General features: G+C 43.7%; 1 long non-coding RNA gene across 1 annotated transcript in view; it reads right to left on the bottom strand.

Moving 5' to 3' along the window:
- Nucleotides 1-27,442, bottom strand: part of LOC148521843 (uncharacterized) — a 137,307-nt gene extending 109,865 nt beyond the window's left edge. The window contains exon 1 of the long non-coding RNA XR_015878782.1: nucleotides 27,363-27,442. This is a non-coding gene — a long non-coding RNA (uncharacterized LOC148521843). The remainder of the gene's footprint in view (nucleotides 1-27,362) is intronic.

Genomic DNA, 27,442 nt, shown 5'->3' with positions numbered 1-27,442 from the left:
ACAACTGATCCGAAAATCAGCTGTCTCCGCAAGCGGCTTCACTGCTCCTATTGGAGCAGTGAATCTTTTCACTACTCCAAATGACACTAGTGCCCTTGCATGACCTACAGGCCACGAATGTGCACAAGAGCCCCGACGTCCAGTGGAAGAAGCCGGACAGGGGTGGAGGGATCCAAAAGGATCCCTCTTCACAACCCGGACTGGGTTGCGAACCTGGAGTGGGAGCACTCACCATCTGAAGAATATTGTATTTTCGGTGCTTGATGAATTCTTTCCCCATACTAGTGTATAGGGACAATGGGCCATTCCGCAAGAGGAAGGTAAGCAGGAGATATCTGTGATATCTCCTGCTTTAACCTCTTGATGAATGGCCCGAATACTTAATTTCTACAATTGCAGGTGAAAATGTGCATTTTCACCTGCTTTTGTAGAAATTAAGTGATGATGAAAAGACCCCTAATTGCTGAATATTTACAATGTTCTCCTACTTCTCCTCTTTTAAATTAATCTTGCTATTTCACAGTATGTGCTGAATTGGTATGTTCCTTCTGTATTATTTTTTCCATATGTTTACTGTTGAGCTTGTGCACTTTTTCTTAACTGCTACCCTTTTTGAGGCATTTACTATAGTCTGTGTATTTTTACTTTATTTTATTGTCTTTTTTTGTTATTGATAAACTTTTAATAAAATCACTTCATTTAAAAAAATCAAATATATTTAATCTGTTTCTCCAGAAACTGCCATTGTAAATTATATATTCTTTACTAAGTCACCTGAGAAATTTGCTCCTCAGACCTCCCACATGCCACTCAGACTCCCCACTTGCTCCTCAGACATCCCACATGCTCCTTAGACCTCCCACATGCTCCTTAGACCTCCCACATACTCTCAGACCACCAACATGCCACTTATAGTTCCCACATGCTCCTCAGACATCCCACATGCTATTCAGACTTCCCAATTGCTCCTCAGATCTCCTACATGCTACATAAACTCTACAATTTCTTTAAAATTCCCTCACATGTCACAGATGCCCAATAGGCCCAAAATTCAAATCACATATTCCAGCGTGACACTTAAACCTTTACCTTATCACAAAATATTCCCACTTACCCCTAAATGCAGTAAATGCCTTCAGTTCCCAAATGTACTTCAAAACTCTTTTTAGACATCCCAAAATTTTGCTCAACACTTGTGCCCATATTCCACTCAGTCTCCCACCACCCACATGCCCCAATTATGGTTTACGCTGAGTATGAATTAAAGACTAATCAGTGGTCATTAGATTAGTAGTGAGTGAATGATAAGTCCACTCTGACTAAAATTTTGCTAAACTTATGAAGCTAACTCAATCAGGAATCCCTGATCTTAGATGTACTTCATGACCTCCCTACATTGTGTGGAGGAGGTCACATAATGCTGAAGATACTTCTTTAGTCATACTTAGTCATATTGTCTACTTTCTGACATGCTTTTCTTCATTGTAGCCCCGATTCTTATTTATTAAGAGCCGGGCCTGTGTGGAAATCTCGGCTGGGCATAGAGCAGAATAAATCTATATAACAGGAAAGAGCTAAGGGCTGTCCTAGTTTCGTCTGTTGTCCATCAGTGATATAAAATGACAATGAGCCATTACTTTGCCCTGCCTACATAAATTCGCTCCGATGTCCATGCACATTTCTATGTTTATCATATTACCTCAAAGAATTGCCATTCATTTGATCATGTTCTACATTTCATGAAAGTTGTGCTTGAGTTTTTCCTACAAAATATGAGTAATGACTCAGGAAACACAATATAATTCAGCGCAGCAATGTGAGCTTGCAGGGCATAATTTTTCACAAATGGGTAAACTATAAATAACAGGAAATCCAACATAAACCAAATGTTCCATTGTCCTCTTAAAATGGCATTTTTATTTTTTTCCAGTTTTCTTGTAGACTGAAAACCTTTTATATTATTGCTTATTTATGGCGATACATGTTTTATAACCAGTGTCTCACTGTTACTTGGGCATCTCAAATTCTCTAATCAGATTCATTAACTCAGCTTTAAAATAAAAAATATTATGCTTATTCCATTCACAGAATCATAGCTCTTAATAAAATAAACATATTAATATAATATAGTTATGATCACTACCAAATATATTTTATTTAGAGATGAGCGGGGATGGTTCTATGAGAACAGGAACCAACCGAACATAGGGGATCCGAGTCTGGATTGACTTTTCCTGGCTGACTCGGATCCCAAACAAGGCAAAACGTCATCTTCCCGTTGTCTTGTCTCACGTGTTTTGGCTCGCATATAAAAGTCCCTACCCACATTCAGGCACCATTTCACGAGTGAGATCCAACAGAGTAGGCAGTGTAGGCAAGGCTCTTAGTGAAAGTTAATTAGCTAGCAGCAGCTACTGTAGTGCACAGTCAGTGTTCCTTTCAAGTCTGTATAGCAGGGACACTGTCTGTGTGGAGGAGGGAGCATTTCATTGTGTGTATGTGACACTGAATACAGCAATCCCTATTCACAGGTCCCTTCAACCCTTCAAATCTGTATAGGGAAGGCAGGGGCACTGTGTCTGTGTGGGATACATTTAAGAAGCTGGTGACTGCAATCCCGACCGCCAGCTTCCCGAATCCTCTATCCCTTCTAGGTTAAATGACAGGTGTCTAAAATCTAGACGTCTGTCATTTTCCCGACGCCGGGAGACAGGCGCCCGGCATACCGATCGAAGGGATGCCGGGCGCCGTGAGCAGACAGCCGCGGGGGGGAGGGTTAGGTTTAGGGCCCCCAGGGGGGAAATAGAGTTAGGCATCCCTCCGGGAGGGTTATAGTTAGGCTAAGGGGAGGGAGGGTTAGGGTTAGGCACCCCTGGGGGGGACTAAGGGTTAGGCACCCCCCTGGGTGACTTAGGTTTAGGCAGCGGGGAAGGGGGGGTTAGGGTTAGGTACTTAGAGGGGGGAGGTTAGGGTTAGGCACTTGGGGGGAGGTTAGCGTTAGGCACCCCTATGGAGGGTTAGGGTTAGGGGGGTTGGTTAGGTTAGTTTATACTTACCCTAGGGACGATCGGGATTTCCAGCACTGTCGGGCTTCCACTGCCAGGCTCTGCTCTTTTGTCGGGCTTCCGCAGCTGGGAATCGAACTGCCGGTCATGCAGCAGCCGGGATCCCATACCAAATGTGTCTGTGTGTAGTGGAATAAGGGTGCCTGGTGTGTTCAGGGCAGTGGGCACTGTGTCTGTAAAAAAAAAAAAAAAAAGAAAGACTGTGTTTTTGCCATTGTGGTTGTCACTACTGATCAGTGTCACTATCACTGACACAAAGCAGAAAAAAATAACAACTTTTTTTTCCAACTTGTGTACATACTCTTTTGACACAGGAAGGCTGTGCTACCTTGTCTAATGGTCAGTGGGTCCAGTCAAGGTCCACTGCCATAATATTTATGCAGTATAACGGTCTGTCTGTTGCACCCCCATAAAAGATAAAAAAAATTTAATGTTTATTAGAAAGTACTGTATGTGTGTGTGTGTGTGTGTGTGTGTGTGCATTCAGCCAACCCAGGAATGTTGTGCTACCTTGTCTAATGGTCAGTTGGTCCAGTCAGGGCTACTGCCATAATATTTGTGCAGTGCATCGATATGGATTACAATGATCAATCGATAGAACAGCTGGAGCAGCAACCAAGTACTAGCTTTGCAGCTGCTGCCACCAGTCATCTAGTAAAACCGATGCCCAAGGGCATAGGAGGTTTAGGTCAGGGCATCTAAAATCAAAGAACTAATATTTTGCAGTGGTAAAAAATAAAACACCTATAATAAAGAGAAAGTTTGCTGCAGAAAAACATAAAATTGCAAACATGCCATTCACCACACGAAGTGACAAGTAAAGGCCTTGGCCTTTATTTATGAGTGTTGGTTTTGCAACTGTCAGTGAGGCATCTTCTTCTGCCTCTCATGACTATGTACTCCCTTCTCACTCAGAGTCTAGAAGAGGTGTAAAAATTGAAAACCACTAAGGCAGAGGAAATAACTGTGCATTCAGATTCAGAATTGTCACAAATCCCTGAGGAGAGTCTAAGTGTGTCCGCAAGTGCAATGTGTGAGCTTGAACTTTCCAACACTGCACTCAAAGAGGAGTCTCTTTCCACCATTTCTGCACCCTCTACCAATGTGGAGATGAGTAGCACAAGTCATCATGCTGACAAGCCTAACATAGAAATAGAGGATGCTACTGTGGAAGTGCAACAGGATGAGGATATTTGTGTAGCTGACACCAGTGCTGATGAGGATATTAATGATGAGGATGTTGTTTGTGTAAGTTGGGCACCAGTGGAAGCAATTCTTGCCTGTGATAAAAAGGGCCATTGACATACCCAGTTATAAGACATAAAAATCCACCTCTTATTTTTATGGAAATCTTGACAACAATTGTCAAGCCATCTCTAGCGTTTGTACAGCCACAGTAAGTAGAGGTAGGGACCTTCACCATCTAGGAACCTCCTCCCTGTTACGCCATTTGCAGCGCATTCATGAAAAGTGTGAAGCAAAAACTGAAACTTATACTAAAAAGATAATACCAACAAGCAGTTCAGATAGATCCAAGCACCTGCCATCTCCACCACCAAAACCTTCATAAACAATATCATCATTAATGATTGAAAGTAGTCCTGCATCCAATTTGATATGGCAAACTGAGTCCTCCACTATCCAGGATACCTTAGAAGAATCCTTGAGTGCTAGGCCTGCTGTTGCTGCTAGGGGCATATTTTCATCCCAGAAGGGGACTAAAAAGACTACTACTACTGTAGTAATAGTTTAAAAAAACACTTGACTGTTAAAGAATCCTTTGCTAGATGAAGGACGTATGAGAGCTGTCACCCAGTTGCACAGCGGATCACTGACGCCATGACAGCTATGTTTGTATTAGACCTGCGTCCAATATCCGGCATTAATGCAGTGGGTTTTAGACAGTTAAGTGAGGTCCTCTGTCCACACTACCAAATCCCATCTAGATCACATTTTACTAGAAGAGCAATTCTCTGCCTGTTCATGGACGTTATTAAAAACATCATTATTGGCCTCCAAAATGCCCTTGTACCCACTCTCCACTTAAGCACAGATATATGGACAAGTGGAACTGTGCAAACTAAAGATTACATGACTGTGACAGTCCACTGGGTGGGTGAATTGCCTTTAACAGCAGGAACAGCAGCAGCATCTAACAAATGCAAGCTCATTCAGATGAAGGCTACTCTCTATCACCAGCTTCTCTAAGAGTCATTCCGGTGACAACCTCTTAGAAAAACTCAGAAATGTAATTTCAAAATGGCTTACCCAGCTTGGACTCTTCTCTGGATTTGTGATTCTGATAATGACAAAATATTGTGATGGCATTACAGCTGGGAGGATGCCAACACATACCATGCTTTGCTCACACAATCAATTTGGTGGTGCAGACCTTTTTTAAGAAATGACAGGAGCGGTGCAGGAGATGCTGTCTGTGGCACGAAAATTTTTAGGACATTTTTGGCATTCAGCAGCTGTATGTAGAAGATTGCAGCACATGCAAGAACAGTTTAATTTTCCCTGCCACCAGCTGAAGTAAAAGGTAGTAACAAGGTGGAATTCAATCCTTTATATACTGCAGCAAATGGAGAAACAGCAAAAAGCCATCCAAAGCTACACAACAAGCCATGACATAGGGAGAATGTATCTTACTCCAGCGCAGTGGAGAATACTTTCTGTGTTGTGCAAGGTGCTGAAATGCTTTGAAGTTGTCACCTGTGAAGTGAGTTCAGACACTGCCAGCTTTAGTCAGGTCATTCCCCTAATTAGACTATTGGAAAAGCAGCTTGAGAAACTGAAGAAGGAGCGAAATGAAGTGATTCCGTAAAGTGTCGGACTTGTAGATCAAGTACTTTATTCACTTCGCCAGGATCCAAGTGTTGTCAGCATCTTAAGATCAGATTATTACATTTCGGTGACCATGCTCGAACCTAGGTTTAAGTCATACGTTGTGTCTTTCTTTCCAATGGATACAGATCTGAAGAGATACAATGAGCTGTTGGCAAGCAAATTGTCAGCTCATGCGGCACGTGACATGCCAACGTCTACTCCTTCAGTTTCTCCTTCTACTGTTGCTGCCAGGAAAAGACTCAGCTATCCTAAAGGCCCCTACACACTAGAGGATATCGTGAACGATTTGGCTGATTCCAACACATTGGAATGACAAATTGTTCATATAGTCCAGTGTATATGCTCATGATCATGATGTGCGCTCCCTCCGGTCATATCTTCAGATCTTTTGTACATGCAGGAAGATCTGTCAATCTCGTTAACGATTTGCAGAATATCATCCAGTGTGTATGCACTACCGAACGACAAACAATATGCCGCTCTGACCACTGGCGGATCCAGGGGGTGATTGTGGTGATCGCCCCCCTTAGAAGTCAGGCTCCGCTGCTGCAGGACAGCACAGACTCCGCTGCCGCAGGACAGCGCTCCGAATCCAGCAGCCGGTCATGTCACACTGCTGCAGGCATCAGGGGGAGATCCGGGCACTAGACTGTGACTTAATGTAGTAACAGGTGTCCCCTGGCTGTGTCTGTGTGCAAGATATAAGGAGCGGCAGCCACTTTCCCGAGGACCAGCCTCCATCAGGGTATCATGCTCGGCTCCCGAGTCCCGCATGTCACATCACTCAACCCCCCCTTCCTTCATCTCTGCTATATGTTAGGTCCAGAAGCTGTGGGGAGCGAGCAACTGGTGAGACGGGAAGAGGGGACTGATGGGGGAGAGTGCCGGGGCAGAGACAAACAGAGTGCAGGCTGTAGAAGTTCTAAAGTGCATGAACAGGAGAGTACCCAGCTCAGGCATAAAGTGGTACCATAACAAGGTAATGACAGCACATAAGTTACTTATATTTCAGTGTTTGTATATATGTGGCAATCTGTGTGTGTGTGCATATGTGGTTGTGTGTATAAATGTGAATATCTCTGTATGCTTATGTGACTGTGTGTATATCTGTGTGTGTGTGTATATATGTGGATGTGTGTGCATATGTGGCTGTGTGTATATATGTGGCTATCTGTGTGTGTTTATATATGTGGCTGTGTGTGCATATGTGGCTATCTGTGTGTGTATATATGTGGATGTGTGTGCATATGTGGCTGTGTGTATATATGTGGCTATCTGTGTGTGTATATATGTGGCTGTGTGTATATACAGTCAGGTGCATAAATATTGGGACATTGACAGAATTTTCATATTTTGGCCTCCATTCACCACCACAATGGCTTTGAAATGAAACAAACAAGATATGCTTTAACTGCGGACTTTCAGATTTAATTTGAGGGTAATTACATCCAAATCAGGTGAACGGTGTAGGAATTACAATGGTTTCTATATGTGCCTCCCACTTTTTAAGGGGCCAAAAGTAATGGGACTGTCAACTCAAAAGCTATTTCATGGACAGGTGTGGGCTATTCCCTCATTATTTCATTATCAATTAAGCAGGTAAAAGGTCTGGAGTTGATTCTAGGTGTAAAATTTGCATTTGGAATCAGCTGCTGTCGACTCTCAATATGAGATCCAAAGAGCTGTCACTATCAGTGAAGCAAGCCATCATTAGGCTGAAAAATCAAAACAAACCCATCAGAGAGATAGCAAAAACATTAGGTGTGGCCAAATTAACTGTTTGGAACATTCTTAAAAAGAAAGAATGCACCAGAGAGCTCAGCAACACCAAAAGACCCCAAAGACCACGGAAAACAACTGTGGTGGATGAGAGAAGAATTATTTCCCTGGTGAAGAAAAACCCCTTCACAACAGTTGGCCAAATCAAGAACACTCTCCAGGAGGTAGATGTACATGTGTCAAAGTCAACAATCAAGAGAAGACTTCACAAGACTGAATATAGAGGGTTCACCACAAGATGTAAACCATTGGTGAGCCACAAAAACAGGAAGACCAGATTAGAGTTTGCCAAACAACATCTAAAAAAGCCATTATAGTTCTGGAACAACATCCTATGGACAGATGAGACAAAGATCAACTTGTACCAGAGTGATGGGAAGAGTAGAGTATGGAGAAGGAAAGGAACTGCTCATGATCCAAAACATACAACCTTATCAGTGAAGCATGGTGGTGGTAGTGTCATGGCATGGGCATGTATGGCTGCCAATGGAACTGGTTCCCTTGTATTTATTGATGATGTGACTACTGACAAAAGCAGCAGAATGAATTCTGAAGTGTTTCGGGCAATATTATATGCTCATATTCAGTCAAATGCTTCAGAACTCATTGGACGGCGCTTCACAGTGCAGATGGACAATGACCCAAAGCATACTGCAAAAGCAACCAAAGAGTTTTTTAAGGCTAAAAAGTGGAATATTATGCAATGGCCAAGTCAATCCCCTGACCTGAATCCGATTGAGCATGCATTTCACTTGATGAAGACAAAACTGAAGGGAAAATGCCCCAAGAACAAGCAGGAACTGAATACATTTGCAGTAGAGGCCTGGCAGAGCATCACCAGGGATGAAACCCAGCGCCTGGTGATGTCTATGCGTTCCAGACTTCAGGCTGTAATTGCCTGCAAAGGATTTGCAACAAAGTTTTAAAAAGTGACAGATTTAGGATGGTTTAGTTTGTCCCATTACTTTTGGCCCCTTAAAAAGTGGGAGGCACATATAGAAACCATTGTAATTCCTACACCGTTCACCTGATTTGGATGTAATTACCCTCAAATTAAATCTGAAAGTCTGCAGTTAAAGCACATCTTGTTTGTTTCATTTCAAAGCCATTGTGGTATGGAATAGAGGCCAAAATATGAAAATTCTGTCAATGTCCCAATATTTATGCACCTGACTGTATATACACACAGCCACATATATACACACACAGATAGCCACAGATATATGTGGCTGTGTGTGCATATGTGGCTGTGTGTATATATGTGGCTGTCTGTGTGTGTATATATGTGGCTATCTGTGTGTGTATATATGTGGCTGTGTGTGCATATATGTGGCTGTGTGTGCATATGTGGTTATCTGTGTGTGCATATGTGGCTGTGTGCATGCTTTGACAAAGTCTTATCATATGTTCTGTTTGTAATATATAAAGGGTTGTTGGAAATTTTGGACTATAGCTTTCTCATGGCTTCAAACTAGTGCACAGATATATCGGGCACTGTACCACTATCACACCCACTTCATTGGCTGGCAAGGCAAGGTGTTAATTAAATTACCTGGAGGGGGAGGAGTCGGGACTGGAAAGGGGAGCAGTTTGTGCTAAACGGTAAATCGCCCCTCTAAAAGAAAAGTCTAGATCCACCACTGGTTCTGACCCGAACGATGTGGACATCACTTGACAGTCATTTCCCTTGACACAGATGCATGCACAGATCTGTGTAGAAAAAAATGCTTGTCAAGTTTAAAACAAGAAAGAGGGATTCCCGTCTAAAGGCACAACCAGCTTCGGACTTTTCAGAGCCAGTACTGGTTGTGAAAATACAGGGGACAAAAGATGTGAAGGTCCCCTGTATTTAGTACAACCAGTACTGGGCTAATTGAGCCGGTCCTGGTTTTGGAAATACAAGGGACAAAATGAGTAGGTGTCCCACTTTTTTTCCATAACTAGCACCAGACTCTTTCTAGGGGGGCATAATACCACAGCATTAATCAGTCCAGGCCTAGGGATCCCTTGGGAGGTGGGGACCCCTCCAATAAAGGGGTCCTCCTCTCCAGGGCACCCCAGGCCTGGGCTGATAGCCCGGGGCTATCCCCGACACCACTTGCCAGTGGGTGCCGGGTTTATTGTAAATAGTGTTGTGTTAAAAATGATGTACAAATATTGTCTTTTGCTGGAGAACTATAGGTCCCAGCAAGCCTCCCCCACATTCTTGTATTTGGAGAAACACAGGTAACAGCATGCGGGCATTAAGGGCCTGCTGGTACCTGTAGTTCACCTGCAAAATAAATATTAAAATAAACACCTTGTCAGCGATTGGTGTAGTAGGCTACCTTGTCAGTGATCGGCATAGGAGACTGCTTGCTCAAAATATGGAAAAGATGATGTTCATCAAAATGAACTACAAATTCCATGAGGAAGAACTTTACCGGGCTTTATGTCAAAAGGTGCATACACACACAACGATTTTTTGAACGATTATCATTAAACGATATCGTTTAACGATAATGGTTTGTAAAAATTGTTCACTTTCTGAGTCAAACGATGAACGATTTTCATTCATGCGCGTTCACATTTGTAGTTTGTAGTTCAGTCAGACTTGTCAACTCAACGATTTTCAAGTAAGGGAATATGCAAAAATCGTTTGTAGTTCTAGAAAATCATTCATTACATTTAAATGAACATAGTAAATGAACAACTTTAGTAAACGATTTTAGTTAATTTTTTCAAGGGAGAAAATCGTTTACTAAAATCGTTCATTAACTAAATAGTTGTGTGTGTATGCAGCTTAAGTCCAGAGTCACCTGTAATGTTGGATTCCAGTGGGGATTAATTAATATTGTGTGAAGATGATGTACACAATGATGAGGATGAGGATGATAATGGCGACGACATATTGCCACTGTAGAGCTACTTTGTACATAAAGATCATTGCCAGCAATGTCAGCTGCCCATTGGTAGCTTGTTTTGTGGCGGCCCAAACAATCACTTCAGTCACAAGTAGCAGTCCCTGTCATGAAGTGATTGGTTTGTTAAACTGTACATGTCCTATTTAATATATACAGCATAAGGATCACTGCTGTAATATTTCAGATTACTCCAATTCTCTCTAACAATGACCTTATCTCTTTTAACTTATCCCTCTCTCCCTCCCCTCCTCTACCTCCTAAGGTCACCATCACTAAGTGTAACATTGAGGCTATTGACAGAGGGCCTGATTCAGACCTGCTCGCGAGCGCACAGCGCTCGCAAGTGGGTCGATAGTGGCCCAGTGCGCACGCGCAACAAAACGGGGCGGCTGTCGATGTTGATAGACAGCTCGCCCCGTTTTGTAGGCGGGCAGGGGGGGTGGCTGCACAAACGGAGGCTTTACCGAAGGAACGCCTACCATTTGTGGGCGGCCCTACTGACATCACTCGTGATGTCAGTAGTGGACTTCCTGCTCTATTAGAGCAGGAAATCCACTTGGCATTGCAAGTGCTGAGACCCTACCTTAGGGTCTCCACGAAATGCCGATGGTCGCGATAATCGCAGCCATCTCCAGCCCGCTCGCGCAAACTGTGGGTGGGCACTCACAGCTTAGCAAGCGGGCAGGAGAAAAAAAAAAATCCCCGCCCTGATTCAGAGCGAGTGCTCGCAAACAGCGAGCGCCTCTGAATCAGGCCCTCAGTTTCTTTTTTCTCCTCCATGCTTGACTAACATCTCTGCCCTATCCTGTGTCTCTCCTGCCCTGAACAAGCCACTTCCCTATACTCCCTTTTACTTCTGCTCTTGACCCTGTTGCTCCGGTGATCACTACTCACCCTCACAGATCCACACCTAAACCCTGGCATTCCAAATGCACCAGATACCTGCAAAAGTGTTCACAAACCGCCGAGCAACTTTGTAGAAAATTAAGCTCTAAGGCAGACTTCTTCCATTTAAAATGTATGCTCTTATCCTACAGTGCTGCCCTTTCCCTTTCTAAACAGTCTTATTTCAAGAACCTCATTTCCTCCCAGTCCTCAAACCCCTGGCATCTCTTCACCACTTCTAACTCCCTCCTCTGCCCACCCCCTCCTCACTCTCTGTCTTTGACTTTGTCACCTACTTTGGATCTAAAATTTATACCATGGGCCAAATGTAATATGGTGAGAATTTTGAAAATATGAGAGTTCAGTAGTAAACTCTCACACTTTTTAAACTAGGCCAATGTAATAGAGTCTGAAAACATGTTTTTAGACTTAAAAAACTCTCACGATTTAATCTCAGATGTTTTCCTATTTTGAAGACAAAACTCGACCAATGTGAGATTTTACTGCTAAACTCTCACATTTTCTAAACTCTCACTCTATTACATTTGGCCCCATATGTCAGGACATCATATCCTACCAGACCCTTAGCACTCCACTCCCTCTTTTCCCAGAACACCCCATCCCATCCATCTTACCAATTCTGACATCCTTCTCTCCTGTATCTGGAGAAGAAATGATGGCCTTCATCCGATCTCCCCCCCCTCCTCCTCCCCCCTTGACTCTATCCCTTCCCATCTCCTCCACTTCCTGTCTCCTTCTGCCTGTCCCATCTTGCCCACCTCCTCAATCTCTCACTCTCATCTTGCACTCTCCTTTCTGCAAACATGTTCTTTTCTCCCACATTCTTGAAAAAACCTACCCCAGATCCTACCTCAGACCCTCTCTGACTAATGACCCATCTCTCTCCTCCCTCTTGTCTCCAAACTCTTTCAGCATATTGTTTACAACCGATCAGACACATACTTGTCATACTTTTCTAGCAAGTTGCATATTAGACCTCTAATCTGGATGTCAGTGGTTTGAGAGCGGAAGTCCAGACAAATGACTGCTGCTACAATAAAGAGAACAGCCCCACTAATGTCAACGCGTTTCATCTCTCTTTGCTTAGAGACTTTTTCAAGACTGACAATTGGCTGTGGGGTTGCTTTATATAGCCTCAAGGAGGGGGCTGTTTTTCATTAGTATCAATCAACCAATTAGTTATCTATGCGACATGTATAATGAAAAAGAAATAAAAAAACTGTATTTTATTTACATTCTGGTGATTAGTACATATAAGAAATGTGGGAAAAAAAACGAAAACTGCATTTTCGGGAGTTTTACCACATTTATGCCCTAAATACATCCTTCCCTGGAAGAGATGTCAAAAAAATGAGAACAAGATGATCAAGCAGTAGAACAAACTGTGTGTTGTTCAGAAATATCACAAATCCCTGAGGATAGTCTAAGTGTGTCTGTGAGTGCTATGTGTGAGCCTGACCTTCCTGATACTGTACTTGTAGAGAAGCCTCATTCCACCATTTCTGCACCCACTGCTAATGTAGGGATCGGCAGCACAAGTCAAGAAGATGCTGTCCTAGAAATTGAGGATGCTATGGTGGAAGTGCAACAGGATGAGAGGGATATTTGTATAGCTGATGCTGGCACTAATGAGGATGTTGATGATGAGGATGTTGTTTGTGTAAATAAGTTGGGCACCAGTGTAAGCAGTTCTTGCCCATGATAAGAAAAAGGCCATTGTCATGCCTGGGCATAAGATTAAAAAATCCACCTCTTATGTGTGGAATTATTTTTATCCAAATCCTGACAATTGTCAAGCCATATGTAGTGATTTGCAAAGCCATAGTAAGTAGAGTTAGGGACTTTAACTGCTAGGAACCTCTTCCCTGTTACATCATTTTGCAGCTTGTTCATGAATAGTTAATGGCAAAGTAGAAACTTATGCTAAAAAAGTAACAACAAGCAGTCTAGCATCAGCTAGCTCCATTCTTTCTGCTGGATCCAAGCACCTGCAATCTCCACCACCAACAACTCCATCATCATTACTCTAAATAATGATCCTCCCCTATCCAGGATTCCTCAGAAGAATCCTTGAGTGCTAGTCCTGTTGCTGCTGCTGCTGGAAGGGGACCAAGATGACTACTACAGTACAGTACAAGAAGTAGTTTAAAAAAAAACAATTGACTGTTAAACAATCCTTTGCTAGAGGAAGCAAGTATGACAGCTGTTACCAAGTTGCACATTGGATCACTGACGCCATAAAAGCTATTAAATCTGCATCCAATATGTGCCATTAATGCCATGGGTTTCTTCGGGTAATTGAGGTTCTGTGTCCCCGCTACCAAATCTTGTGTACATTCTATTTCACTATAAAAGCAATTATCCAACTGTACATGGACATCATAAAAAAAACTTAATCAATGGCCTACTAAATGCTGTTGTACCCACTGTCATCGTAATCACAGATATGTGGAAAAGCAGAACTGGGCAAACTAAAGATTACTTGACTGTGACAGCCCACCGGGTGGGCATATTACTTTCAGCAACATGAACAGCAGCATCTAACAAATGCCAGTTCATTCAGAGGCAGGGTACTTTCTGTTTCTCAGGCTTCACTAAGAGGCATACCAATGTCAACCTCTTAGAAAAACTGAGGGATGTCAATGCAAATAGTTTACCCCGCTTGGACTCCCATTTGGATTTGTGTGAAATCACCCAGCTGTAATGCTCTAACAATATTTGTGGCATTGTCAGAAATCTCAAATCCAGAGGAGAGTCCAAGTGGGATAAGTCATTTTGCAATGACATCCCTGAGCTTTTTTTTATGAGATTGACACCAGTATGCTTCTTAGTGAAGCCAGTGACACAGAGAATATACTGCCTCTGAGTTGAATGTTTTTCTTTCAGATGTGGGCACCATTTCAGAGCATTGGAACAAGTCCAAGAGTCTGGTGGAGCAGCAGAAGAACCTAGAACTACCCTGGACATATATGTATATATTGATCTGCTTATATACTGTATATTATATTATTATACAGTATTAACAATTAACTCTATAGATCAGGGGTCAGGGAACTTTTTTACCTTTTACCCCAAAATATATTTAGATACGCCGACATTACCCCCTTGATTTGAAAGGAAGTAAATCATATAGTAGTGCCCCATAATAATGCCCCTGTAGTAGTGCCCCCATAGTTATGCCCCTGTAGTAGTGCCCCATATAATGCCCCTGTAGTAGTGCCCCCGTATAATGCCCCTGTAGTAATGCCCCCATAGTTATGCCCCTGTAGTAGTGCCCCCATATAATGCCCCTGTAGTAGTGCTCCATAGTTATGCCCCTGTGGTAGTGCCCCCATAAAATGCCCCTATAGTAGGCCCCCCATATAATGCCCCTGTAGTGCCGTTTGTACAAAAAAAACCACTCACCTTAATTCCCGCTCCTGCATCCACCGCCATCCTGTTTGCCCGGCTGCTCCTCGGAACTATGGGACTCATGATGTCTCTCCCATAGTGCGCATGGAGAGAGCCGGAAGCTGAAGTTCAGAAGAGAACTCCAGCTTCAAGCTAACATGACGCTGCAGGGAAGGAGCCGGGCGCTCGCTGGTAATAACATCTCAGCGGGCGTCCGGCTTAGATCCTTCCTGCGGCACAGCCGGGCATGCATATGAATCATTCTATATTAGAATGATTCATATGTATGCCCGGCTGTCCATCCATTACCCCCAGAAATTTAATTTTTACCCCATGTGGGGTAATTTACTCCTGTTCCCAGACCACTGCTATAGATGGTCTATAGCAGTGCACCCTTAACAGTGCAGTTTTTAAATCTCCTAGTTGGTGCACAGTAATGGGATTGAAATCCTGACAGCGCTAGCCCTACGTGGAGGAAATCCCAACAGCGGAGGTAAGTAATCTAAGCCTTCCCTCTCACCCCCTAACCCTCTTTTAGGGGTGCCTAACCCTAACCTCCCCTTCCCCTAGCCTAACTCTAACCCTGACAGGGGGGAGTGCCTAACCCTGTCTCCCCGGGGGGTACCTAAACTTGACCCCCCCATCCCCGGCTACATCGCTAGTTACCGCCGGTGCTGGACCATAGGTCCAGCATCCTGTTCGGGTCCCTGCATCGGGATTAACATAGGCGTCGGTATTTTGATGCCTATGTTAAATCCCCTGCCAGGATTGTAGTATCGGGATTGAGATCGGGAGCCATGTGGCCGCCGGTCTCATAACTACATCCAGGTGCACAAGTGCATTTTTTACTGGCTGACACATGTTTAAAGATCCACAGGTGGTGCTAATTATTTCATTTGTGAGACTGAGAAGAACATGCAGTTCTAGTAAAATTATTAAATATTACTATTTCTATTGTGGTCATGGTGTGGGCTGGGGAGGGGGGCTTCCAGGCAACCGAAACCCCCACCCCTCCCCCCCCCACGTTTGCCTATGCGGCTGATAATCTCTGGGGGTTTAAAAATACACTGAATGATTACACTAAATAGATAGCAAGAATGATATTAATAGAACTGATAAACTATTATTGTACTATGATAAACGTACATTCATGTGTGTTCTGACAAATACTAATTAACTTTCAGTTATTCATATGATAATTGTAATTCTTTTATGTTGATTTCATTCTGTCATAAATTTATTTACATTTATTATCCTCTTTAGAGTCGCAAAGAGTAGATAATTTAGCTCACTGTTTTTAATATCTATCATAGTTTTTATTTTGAAAAGCAAGATTGCATCATTCTAATTTTCCATAATCATTTTCAATTATGCAGTAAATAATAGTTATTCTGTTACATTAATTTTTATTTGTCATTTCACATTGTTTGCTTAAACTTGGCACTTTTGTGTGTTATTGTGAAGGCAATTATATCAGTTTATTGCCGGGTGTGGAACATTCAATTGTGAAAGTTAAAAATAATGAAAAGTCCTTTTTTCCTCTAAACACGGTGACTATTTAATTGCAAACAAATTTTAGATTTTTGGAATAATATGTTTTTGTTTTTTGTTTTTTAAATAAAAAAGGCTGAAACCTAGAAGCTTGTGATAAAGTGGATAATTTGTAGTATCTATATACCAGTGGTTCTCAAACTCGGTCCTCATGACCCCACACAGTTCATGTTTTCCAGGTCACCCAGCAGATGCACAGGTATACTCATTACTCACTGACACATTTGAAAAGATCCACAGGTGGAGCTAATTATTTTACTTGCGATTCTGTGAGGATACCTGGAAAGCATGCACTGCTTGGGGTCCTGAGGACAGAGGGGCGATTGAGACCCGGACGCTAAGCCGCGTTCGCTCGCTATGGGCGATTTTTGCCTGTCTGCGCATGCAGCAAAATACTAGGGGTGAGCAGGTTCGGATTTCTGAAATCCGAACCCCCCCGAGCCCCCCCGATCCGAGTCCGATCCGAGTCAGGCTCGACTTTTCCCGCCTGACTCGGATCTGAAATCGAGGCAAAACGTCATCATCCCGCCTTCCGAGTCTCGCGGGTTTTGGATCCTATATAAGGTACCCGCGTCGGTGCCATTTTCTCACTCGGCTGTGGACAGTGAAGAGGGAGGGTGGGAGTTAGGGCTGTGTAGTGTAGTGTAGTGTAGTGCTGCTGTTGTCCACTACTTCAAAGTCCATAGGGGCTGGCTGTGTTGTGCTGTGCTGCTGTTGTTAATAGGGGCTGTGTCCACTACTTCAAAGTCCATAGGGGCTGGCTGGACTGTGTTGTGCAGTCAGTTCTCCATAGGGGCTGTGTCCACTCCAAAGTCCTGTGCAGTGTCCCAGTCCTAAAGGGGTGCTGTAGTGTTGTCCAGGGGGTGCTCTGTCCATCAGGGGTGCTCCCCCCAAGTGCTAAAAAAATTATATATTTTCTGTGTTTGTGAATTGTGTGCGCAGTAGCCGCACATGCATCAACAAAGTAGTGCCAAGCGTGCGCCTGTGTCATAAGTAAAGGGCCGGCTGGCTTGACCATTAAAGGGTGCTGTAACCCCCGAAAGTACACTCCAGTCCAAACCAAAAAAAAAATTATTTTCTGTGTTTGTGAATTGTGTGCGCAGTAGTCACACGTGCATCAACAAAGTAGTGCCAAGCGTGCGCCTGTGTCATAAGTAAAGGGCCGGCTGGCTTGACCGTTAAAGGGTGCTGTAACCCCCGAAAGTACACTCCAGTCCAAACCAAAAAAAAAATTATTTTCTGTGTTTGTGAATTGTGTGCGCAGTAGCCGCACGTGCATCAACAAAGTAGTGCCAAGCGTGCACCTGTGTCATAAGTAAAGGGCCGGCTGGCTTGACCGTTAAAGGGTGCTGTAACCCCCGAAAGTACACTCCAGTCCAAACCAAAAAAAAAATTATTTTCTGTGTTTGTGAATTGTGTGCGCAGTAGTCACACGTGCATCAACAAAGTAGTGCCAAGCGTGCGCCTGTGTCATAAGTAAAGGGCCAGCTGGCTTGACCGTTAAAGGGTGCTGTAACCCCCAAAGTACACTCCAGTCCAAACCAAAAAAAAATATTTTCTGTGTTTGTGAATTGTGTGCGTAGTAGCCGCACGTGCATCAACAAAGTAGTGCCAAGCGTGCGCCTGTATCATAAGTAAAGGGCCGGCTGGCTTGACCGTTAAAGGGTGCTGTAACCCCCGAAAGTACACTCCAGTCCAAACCAAAAAAAAAATTATTTTCTGTTTGTGAATTGTGTGCGCAGTAGCCGCACGTGCATCAACAAAGTAGTGCCAAGCGTGCGCCTGTGTCATAAGTAAAGGGCCGGCTGGCTTGACCGTTAAAGGGTGCTGTAACCCCCGAAAGTACACTCCAGTCCAAACCAAAAAAAAAATTATTTTCTGTGTTTGTGAATTGTGTGCGCAGTAGCCGCACGTGCATCAACAAAGTAGTGCCAAGCGTGCGCCTGTGTCATAAGTAAAGGGCCAGCTGGCTTGACCGTTAAAGGGTGCTGTAACCCCCAAAGTATACTCCAAGCCAAAAAAAAAATTTTTTTCTGTGTTTGTGAATTGTGTGCGCAGTAGCCGCACGTGCATCAACAAAGGAGCAGCGCCAAGCGTGCGCCTGTGTCCCATATGTAAAGAGCCGGCTGGCTCATTTCTTAAAGGCTGGTGTAACCCACAAAGTGCACTACTCTCCAGCAAAAATAAAAAAATATTTTCTATGTTTAGCCGCACGTATATATCAAATCGATATAACATAAATGGAGGACCAAACTTTCTCCGATAAAAATAAAATAGAGAAAGATCAAGAACCACTTCCTCCTAGTGCTGAAGCTGCTGCCACTAGTCATGACATATACAATAACATGCCATCAACGTCGTCTGCCAAAGCCGATGCCCAATGTAATAGTAGAGGGCACATACAATCCCAAATGACAAAGTTCAGGAAAATGACCTTGAAAAAAACATTTAAATCATCTGAAGAGAAACGTAAACTTGCCAATATGCCATTTACGACACGGAGTGGCAAGGAATGGCTAAGGTCGATCCCTAGTATGTTCATGACTAGTGGTTCAGCTTCACATGACGATGGAAGCCCTCCTCCCACTAAAAAAATCAAAAGAGTTAAGCTGGCAAAAGCACAGCGAAGAACTGTGCTTTCTAAGAAGATATCACAAATCCCCAAGGAGAGTCCAAGTGTGGTGGTGGTTGCGATGCCTGACCTTCCCAGCACTGGACGGGAAGAGGTGGCTCTTTCCACCATTTGCACGCCCCCTGCAAGTGCTGAAAGGAGCACCCACAGTCCACTTGCTGATATGCAAATTGAAGATGTCACTGTTGAAGTACAACAGGATGAGGATACTGGTGTAGCTGGCGCTGAGGAGGAAGTTGGCGAGGAGGATTCTGATGGTGATGTGGTTTGTTTAAATCAGGCTCCGGGGGAGACAGTTGTTGTCCGTGGGATGAAAAAGCCCATCACGGTCATGCCTGGGCAGAAGACCAAACATTCCACCTCTTTGGTCTGGCAATATTTCTATCCAAATCCGGACAACAACTGTCTTGCCATATGTACCATATGTAAAGGTGAAATAAGTAGGGGTAGGGACGTCAACCACCTAGGAACATCCTCCCTTATACGGCACCTGCAGCACATTCATAAAAAGTACTGTCAAGTTCAGAAACTTTGGCTAAGACCGTAAGCAGTCCAGGGACACCTAAATCCCGTTGTCCTGTTGTATCCAAGCGCCTGCAAACCACACCGTCAACTCCCTCCTCATCAATTTCCTCCTTAGTCAGGATCGGAAGTAGTCCTGCAGGCCATGTCACTGGCATGACTGACTCTCCTATCCGGGATTCCTCCGGAGGATCCTGCATTGCTATGCCTACTGCTGCCGCTGCTGCTGTTGCTGCTGCTGGGAGTCGTTCATCATCCCAGAGAGGAAGTAGGAACACCACTACTTTTACTAAACAATTGACGCTCCAACAGTCCTTAGCAAGGAGGATGAAGTACGACAGCAGTCATCCTGAAGCAAAACGTATAACTGAGGCCTTGACTGCTATGTTGGTGTTAGACTTGAGTCCGGTATCCGCCATTAGTGCAGTGGGATTTAGACAATTGATGGAGGTAGTGTGTCCCCGGTTCCAAATCCCGTCTAGATTCCACTTCACTAGGCAGGCGATACCGAGACTGTACAGAAACGTCAGAAAAAGTGTCCTCAGTGTCCTGAAAAATGCTGTTGTACACAATGTCCACTTAACCACGGACATGTGGACAAGTGGAACAGGGCAGACTAAGGACTATATGACTGTGACAGCCCACTGGGTAGATGTATCACCTTACGCAGCAACAGCAGCAGCGTCACCAGTAGCAGCATCTCAGAAAGGCCAGCTCGTTACAAGGCAGGCTACGCTGTGTATCACTGGTTTCAGTAAGAGGCACACCGCCGACAACCTCTTAGAGAAACTGAGGGAAATCATCGCCCAGTGGCTTACCCCACTTAGACTCTCCTGGGGATTTGTGATATCTGACAACGCCACCAATATTGTGCGGGCATTACATCTGGGCAAATTCCAGCACGTCCCATGTTTTGCTCACACAATAAACTTTGTGGTGCAGAATTTCCTGAAAAGCGACAGGGGCGTGCAGGAGACGCTTTCGGTGGCCCGAAAAATTTCAAGCCACTTTCGCCATTCAGCGACTGCATGCTGAAGACTGGAGCACCAGGTTGTGACGCAGTGGAACTCAACCCTCTATATGCTTCAGAGGATGGAGGAGCAACAAAAGGCCATACAAGCCTATACATCCACCTATGACATAGGCAAAGGAGGGGGTATGCACCTGACTCAAGCGCAGTGGAGAATGATTTCCGTGTTGTGCAAGGTTCTCCAGCCCTTCGAACTTGCCACACGTGAAGTCAGTTCAGACACTGCCAGCTTGAGTCAGGTCATTCCCCTCATCAGGCTTTTGCAGAAGCAGCTGGAGAAAGTGAAGGAGGAGCTAAGACGGAGCGATTCCGCTCTGCATGTGGGACTTGTGGATGAAGCCCTTCATTCGCTTTGCTAGGATTCCAGGGTGGTCAATCTGTTGAAATCAGACCACTACATTTTGGCCACCGTGCTCGATCCTAGGTTTAAAGCCTATGTGGTGTCTCTCTTTCCGGCCGACACAAGCCTGCAGAGGTGCAAAGACCTGCTGGTGAACACACTGTCAGCTGAAGCGGAACGTGACACTTCAACGGCTCCTTCTTCATTTTCTCCCGCAACTGGGGCTACCAGGAAAAAACTTAGGTATCCTAAGCAACCCGCTGGCGGTGATGCAGGGCAGGCAGGACCAAGTTTGGACATCTGGTCCGGACTGAAGGACCTGGCAACAATTTCTGACATGTCTACTGTCACTGCATATGATACGGTCACCATTGACAGAATGGTGGAGGATTACATCGGTGACAGCATCCAAGTAGGCATGTCAGACAGTCCATACCTGTACTGGCAGGAAAAAGAGGCAATTTGGAGGCCCCTGTACAAACTGGCTCTATTTTACCTGAGTTGCCCCCCCTTCAGTGTGTACTCCGAAAGAGTGTTTAGTGCAGCCGGGAACCTTGTCAGCAAAAGGCGTAGGAGGTTGCTTCCACAGAATGTGGAGAAGATGATGTTCATCAAAATGAATTATCAGCTCTTCCAGGGAGACCAGCCTCCAGAACGTACAGAGGGACCTGTGGTGGTGGATTCAAGTGGGGACGAGTTAATACTTTGTGAGGATGAGGATGTACACACTGAAGAGGGTGAGGAATTGGTGGATGAGGAGGATGAGGATGACATCTTGCCTCCGTAGAGCCAGTTTGTGCAGGGACACATTAATTGCCAGCTTGTTTTGTGGGGGCCCAAACGAACCAATCATTTCAGCCACAGTTGTGTGGCAGACCCTGGCGCTGAAATGATTGCTTTGTTAAAGTGTGCATGTCCTGTTTATACAACATAAGGGTGGGTGGGAGGGCCCAAGGACAATTCCATCTTGCACCTCTTTTTTTTCTTTGCATTATGTACAGTTTGGGGCCTAGTTTTTCAAACTGCCATCCTGTCTGCCACTGCAGTTTCACGCCTAGATGGGTCACGTGTATGTGCCGCCCACTCATGTCGCTTAGCATAGTCATCCAGCTACCTCGGTGCAACCTTTTGGACATAAAAACACTATTGTGAGGTGTGAGGTGTTCAGAATAGACTGGAAATGAGTGGAAATTAAGGTTATTGAGGTTAATAATAGCATAGGAGCAGAAAAACCTACAAATTCTGTGATTTTAGCTGTTTTTATGCTTTTTTTCAAAAAAATACAGATCCAAAACACAAAACCCAGAACCCAAAACACGGAAGGGTGGTTTTGGCAAAACCAATCCAGATCCAAAACACGAAGAAAGATCCAGATCCAAAACACGAAAAGTGGCCGGTGCACACCCCTACAAAATACGCATGCGCGAAACCTGTCTGTGCGATGGGGAAGTGTTCGCTCGAAGCCTGCAGACGGGCCGCTCCTTTGAGTGACAGATAGTGCCGTTTGTGGGTGGTAACAGGGGAAGGTCCGGGAAAACGGGAGATTGGATGTGCAAACGCAGGCGTGTCTGAGCGTCAAAACGGCATTCTTTGGGCGTGCATAATTAGCATGTCAGTGTCATTGTACACGTCACCTGGTTGTATTTCAGCCTGCAGTGATTGCAGTCCTTGCAGTGGGGTAGGGTCTACATTAAGGGCTGCGAGCAGCTCCAATGGCTCTCGATGTTACTGAATAATCATACACTTCGTGGATATGACGTGTGCTTATAAAGAAAAGTGGCTGTCATTATAGCGGCGTGCGTTCACTCTGCCGTTGCTCTCTAAGACATAGAGAGCGTCCTTTAGCCTGGCTGTGCAATCACGGGATTTGCATATCTGCCCTCTGAGTGATGAGTGATGTTAGCGGTGAAGATGATATAGTGGGCAGACTATGACTATATGTTCACATATTAAATTGGATTATCATGATTTTCTTTAATTAGATGAAGTTTTTGTGAGTTAATTTAAAGAAAGAAAATTCACATTAGCAAGACCCGGTCCTACAAGTCTTCCATCTTCATTTTCAGAAGGAAAGGAGGATTTGAAAGCAACGTGCAGAGAAGGGAGCTGGGTAACACACACATGATAATGATTAATCTGATTACCATGGTGAGTACGAGCATTCCATCATGACTCCACTTCTGGTCAAACATAGTACTGTATGTCATTTACTTATGTTATATTTAAAGAACTACTAAATAGGGATGCCAATCCCGGGTCATTTTTTCAATCCCGGGATTCGGGATTGAAAAATGGTCAATCCTGGGATTCCTGGGAAACCCGGGATTGAGTTGGATAATGAAAATATTATTTATTCTATACTTGTCGGAGACCCAACACCACAGGTATAAAATACATAACATTCATGGACCAGCACAGGCCACAAGAAAAAAATAAATAGAATAACATTCATCTTGCCTCTGATGTCATGTCACGCTGCGTACAGCCACACACACAGCCGAGGAGCAGGCAGCGTCTGGGCGAGTGCTGCAGGTGCTCAGTGCTGCACGGCATAAAAGATAAATAAATTGCAGGCTCACTAATCCCGAAATCCAGGGATTGGAAGCAGCAATTCTGGGATTAAAATCCTGGCAAGTTTAGGCTCATATCCCGGGATCCCGCCGATCCTGATCCCAGGATTGGCCTCTCGACTACTAAAGGAAATTATAAAGTATGTAGGTGTTGTCCATACCATCTTACATACTGTAATATGGATTTTTTTGCTGACGGAAAGCAGAAATAGCAGTAGTACAAGATCATGTAGTGAAAACTGGTTTTAAAATATGCCTCCATGATGATTAATGACATAGCTCTGTGTTGAAATACAACTGACATTTATAATGTAAACCTATCAGAGCTTGTAAAAATCTGTATAAAAATTTTAAACATTAAACACATTAAAACACATATAGTTTTGCAATGAAACACAAAAAACAGGGTTATGATGAGAGCACACGTACAGTACATGTGTCATTCCTTAAGGGTGAAATTGTTTCATCCACAGGCCATGATGTAATAGAGGTTGCTAGGAAATCATATAAATATATTTAAGTTAAGAACTGTTTTGACTTATTGTTATATGTTTGGTTTTTAAAATGAAATGTTATTTAATGTGTATTCTGGCTTACATTGTTTATCATTATACAGTATGTGCAGGGACTGAATTTAATCCTAAAAGGTGGGTATTGCTCCAAGAATGCTGTCACTTATGGGAGGTCTACGTTCAGGTGGCACAAATTGGTCAAAATTGTACCTTCGAATTTTGTGACAGGTGATGTTGGTGATACTGTAGCTCATGTTGCCTCAGGTAGTAAAGAGAAGGGTAGAAAGCTACAGTACATTATTAGTACAAAGATTGCCCTGTGCACGCTATAAAAGTTAGTTGATCCTCAAGGCTGTTATATTCATATTGACTGTTGTTTTATGGCACTTCAATAGTCTTTTAAAATGTCAATATCCATATTAATAAACAAATATATTTTCTAAAAAAGGCAACAAATAGCTTAAATACACACCTTGCTCAGCTGATAGTAAGTGATGAAATTTTAAGATTCAAGGCTTCACTCTTGAAACAGCAAGTTGCCCACATACATAAGTTAGTACTGATATTACTGTATGTCCAGTCCTGTATAGTACATGGAGTAAGTCACGTACAGTATATAATATATCACGCATATATTACACGCATACATTACCATGCAGCAGTGGCAGGATGTAGATCTTTCCTCCCATTCAGTGGATCATTCTGCAGGCTCCTTCATTAGACCCAGTCTTACAATGGGTACCAAAAGCCCTCCTTCTTTTTCCATATCTTCCTTCTGTCTTCTACATCCTCCGGCTTCCCCTCCTTTTTTATCCTTCATGTTTCTTTTTTCTCTTCCTCCTTTTCCCTCATTCTCTTAACTGGTCCTGTGCCCTCATTGATCCTTCTGTATCCTGCTCCTCTGTCCTCCTCTTACTACTCTATTATCCTTCTTACAATACCGCATGTGTCATGTCCCAATTAGAGGATCCCAGCATAGATGGTTAGTGAGAGCTGGGTCAGTGCAGTGCATGAACTCCCTAGCTACAGTACAATATAGGAATTCCTGTCTGGCAGTAGTCCAGCCCCTCTTCATGAGAAGGGGAGTAGTTGGTTGAAGCACTGAGCAGTCAAGTTTGAATCTGATCCACAGCACAATTAAGGAGGTAGCTGGCCTAGCCCCCTCATGGTGATTCGCATGTCTCCACATCTCCCCATTGACCTACGGTCTCCAATCACAGGCCATGGTCCGCAGCTATTATGGGAAAATAATCATCTGTCGGGAGGAGGGTGGGTTGGGTACTCAGAAACACTACTCACATGCACCACCAAAGTAATTCAAATCCAAGCAATGCACAGAATATTCTTATTCATTCGTTCACTTGATAAACTGATCCCTTTCATGACAAAGGGAGTCATGAAAGGACTTGTAAAGTCACTGATGCGGGATGCCGCTAAAGAATTGTGTTGATTTCTTTAAGACTGGGGAAGTGTACCATTGGAAAAATTACCCCCAGCAACCAATCAGCTTACAGGTAGCATTCATCAAGTATGTACATGCTATAGAATGATAGGTAAAAGCTGATTGGTTGCTATGGGCAACTTCTCCACTGGTTTACTTCTCCACTCTTTTCACTGCTTGATACATCAGCCCCACAATCTAATATGAAACATTGAGCCTGATTAAGCTGTGGACATAGTTGCTATTGCAGCTGCTAACATTGTAGCAGCTGCAATAGCACTATTATGGTAATGCAGCAGGAGGTTTCCTGCCTCCTGCATGCATTACTGATCCAAGGACACAGCATCGGGTCATCTTCGATCCCATCGGCTGGCTGAGTGACCATGGGGTGACGCAAGCCTGCCGCTACAGATACAAAAATGAGCCCGGGAAATCTCTGTGAGCCGACGGAGATCCTGGCCTCTCCACTCCCCCCCTACAGCGGTGACATGCCTCTCTTTTGAGGAACGGAAGCTGTCACCATACTCCTTCCCGCCCTGAAATGGCAGTAGACTGTCAATTACTGACAGTCTGCTGCAGAACTCCATCCAATAGTGCAGACCCATACTGCACAGCACATGTGCAGTACTGATCTGGTGCATGCACAAATTCCCGACCATCAGGAATCTGCATGGGACTGTTTCTCTGCGTACTCTGCTGAATCACCCCCATTTTGTGCAATGCAAACACGAATGGGAACATTACCCTTTCATTACTAACATTGAAATATGTTCCTGATATAAATTGGATTTACAGTACAGAATTAGTCTGTCTCAGTTAGAGTTATAAAAGCGTGGCTCACGCTATTTAGCTACCTACTTACAGTACTACTGATCGAGAAATATTCTCGCTACTTACATGAGTGTTTCCAAATAAAATAATCATAGAGAACACAGATGATATACCATATATCCTTCTCGTTTTAAGTTTATGATATTGAAATTCATAGGAACAAATATGTAACATTATAATATTATAATGCATGTCCAATTCTGTCCTTTTTTACATTCATACTATTTTGAAACACAATTAAATAAAACTACAATATCATTGCACATATCCTAAATACTTGCCCACACTACATTTACTACAGTAAGTACTTTGGGAATTCATATACATAGTTGTCTTAATTATGTCCATCATTTGTTTGGGACAGTGGAGGAAATGTATCTAACCTTCCCAAGAGTGAAGAAGTGACAAGCAAACAATCAGTTTTTACCTAGCATTTATCAAGTGCTTTCTATAAAATGAGTAGTAGTTTAGTTGCTACAGAGCCATAACTGAGCTTTTTGGGGCCCAGGGCCAGAAAGAGTATTGGCTCCTCCCTCCCCCTATTTTTCAAATAGGGACATAAGACTCATTGGGAAGGGCCATGACAAATCTGATTGTCCCATACAATTGTGATACCCCAGAAATAGCATGTCTCCTTAAGTTGTACATATTAATTGTTTAAGTGATCCTGTTTAAAAAAATAATAATAATTTACCCAGTAAATGCTATTAAAATGTGCTTTATTCATTATGGTTAACATGAAGTAAGTGCACAAAGTTCAACCCTGGACACTATGAAGTTTAATTGTCCCCAGTATATATATATATATATATATATATATATATAAAACAGCTTTATTGGCAGTGGACACTGAGGCAGTGGCTGTAAGAGGGTGGAAAGTTCTGGTAATACACGTGCCAGCTGCACAGCATCTCATGACCCCCAGAGGAGAGCCTTGCACGAGCCTGCAGGGAGCTGGTTAACGGCAGAGGGGACTCGCGCTGATTGCGCAGTTGAGTAGAGTAGGGGACTGAAGCGGGTGTGCATCCCGCTGGACTCACCGGAGCTGAGAAACAGAAGTATCCGGCAGCTCAGCTGACTGCACAGGGTGTGTATCGGAAGCACTGCAGACAGCTTCCGG

This window comes from Taudactylus pleione, unplaced genomic scaffold (assembly GCF_031769625.1).
Source record: "Taudactylus pleione unplaced genomic scaffold, aTauple2 ptg000154l, whole genome shotgun sequence".
Classification (NCBI taxonomy): domain Eukaryota; kingdom Metazoa; phylum Chordata; class Amphibia; order Anura; family Myobatrachidae; genus Taudactylus; species Taudactylus pleione.
Note: the sequence above shows the minus strand (reverse complement) of the source record. Positions and strands in the feature narration are given on the sequence as shown.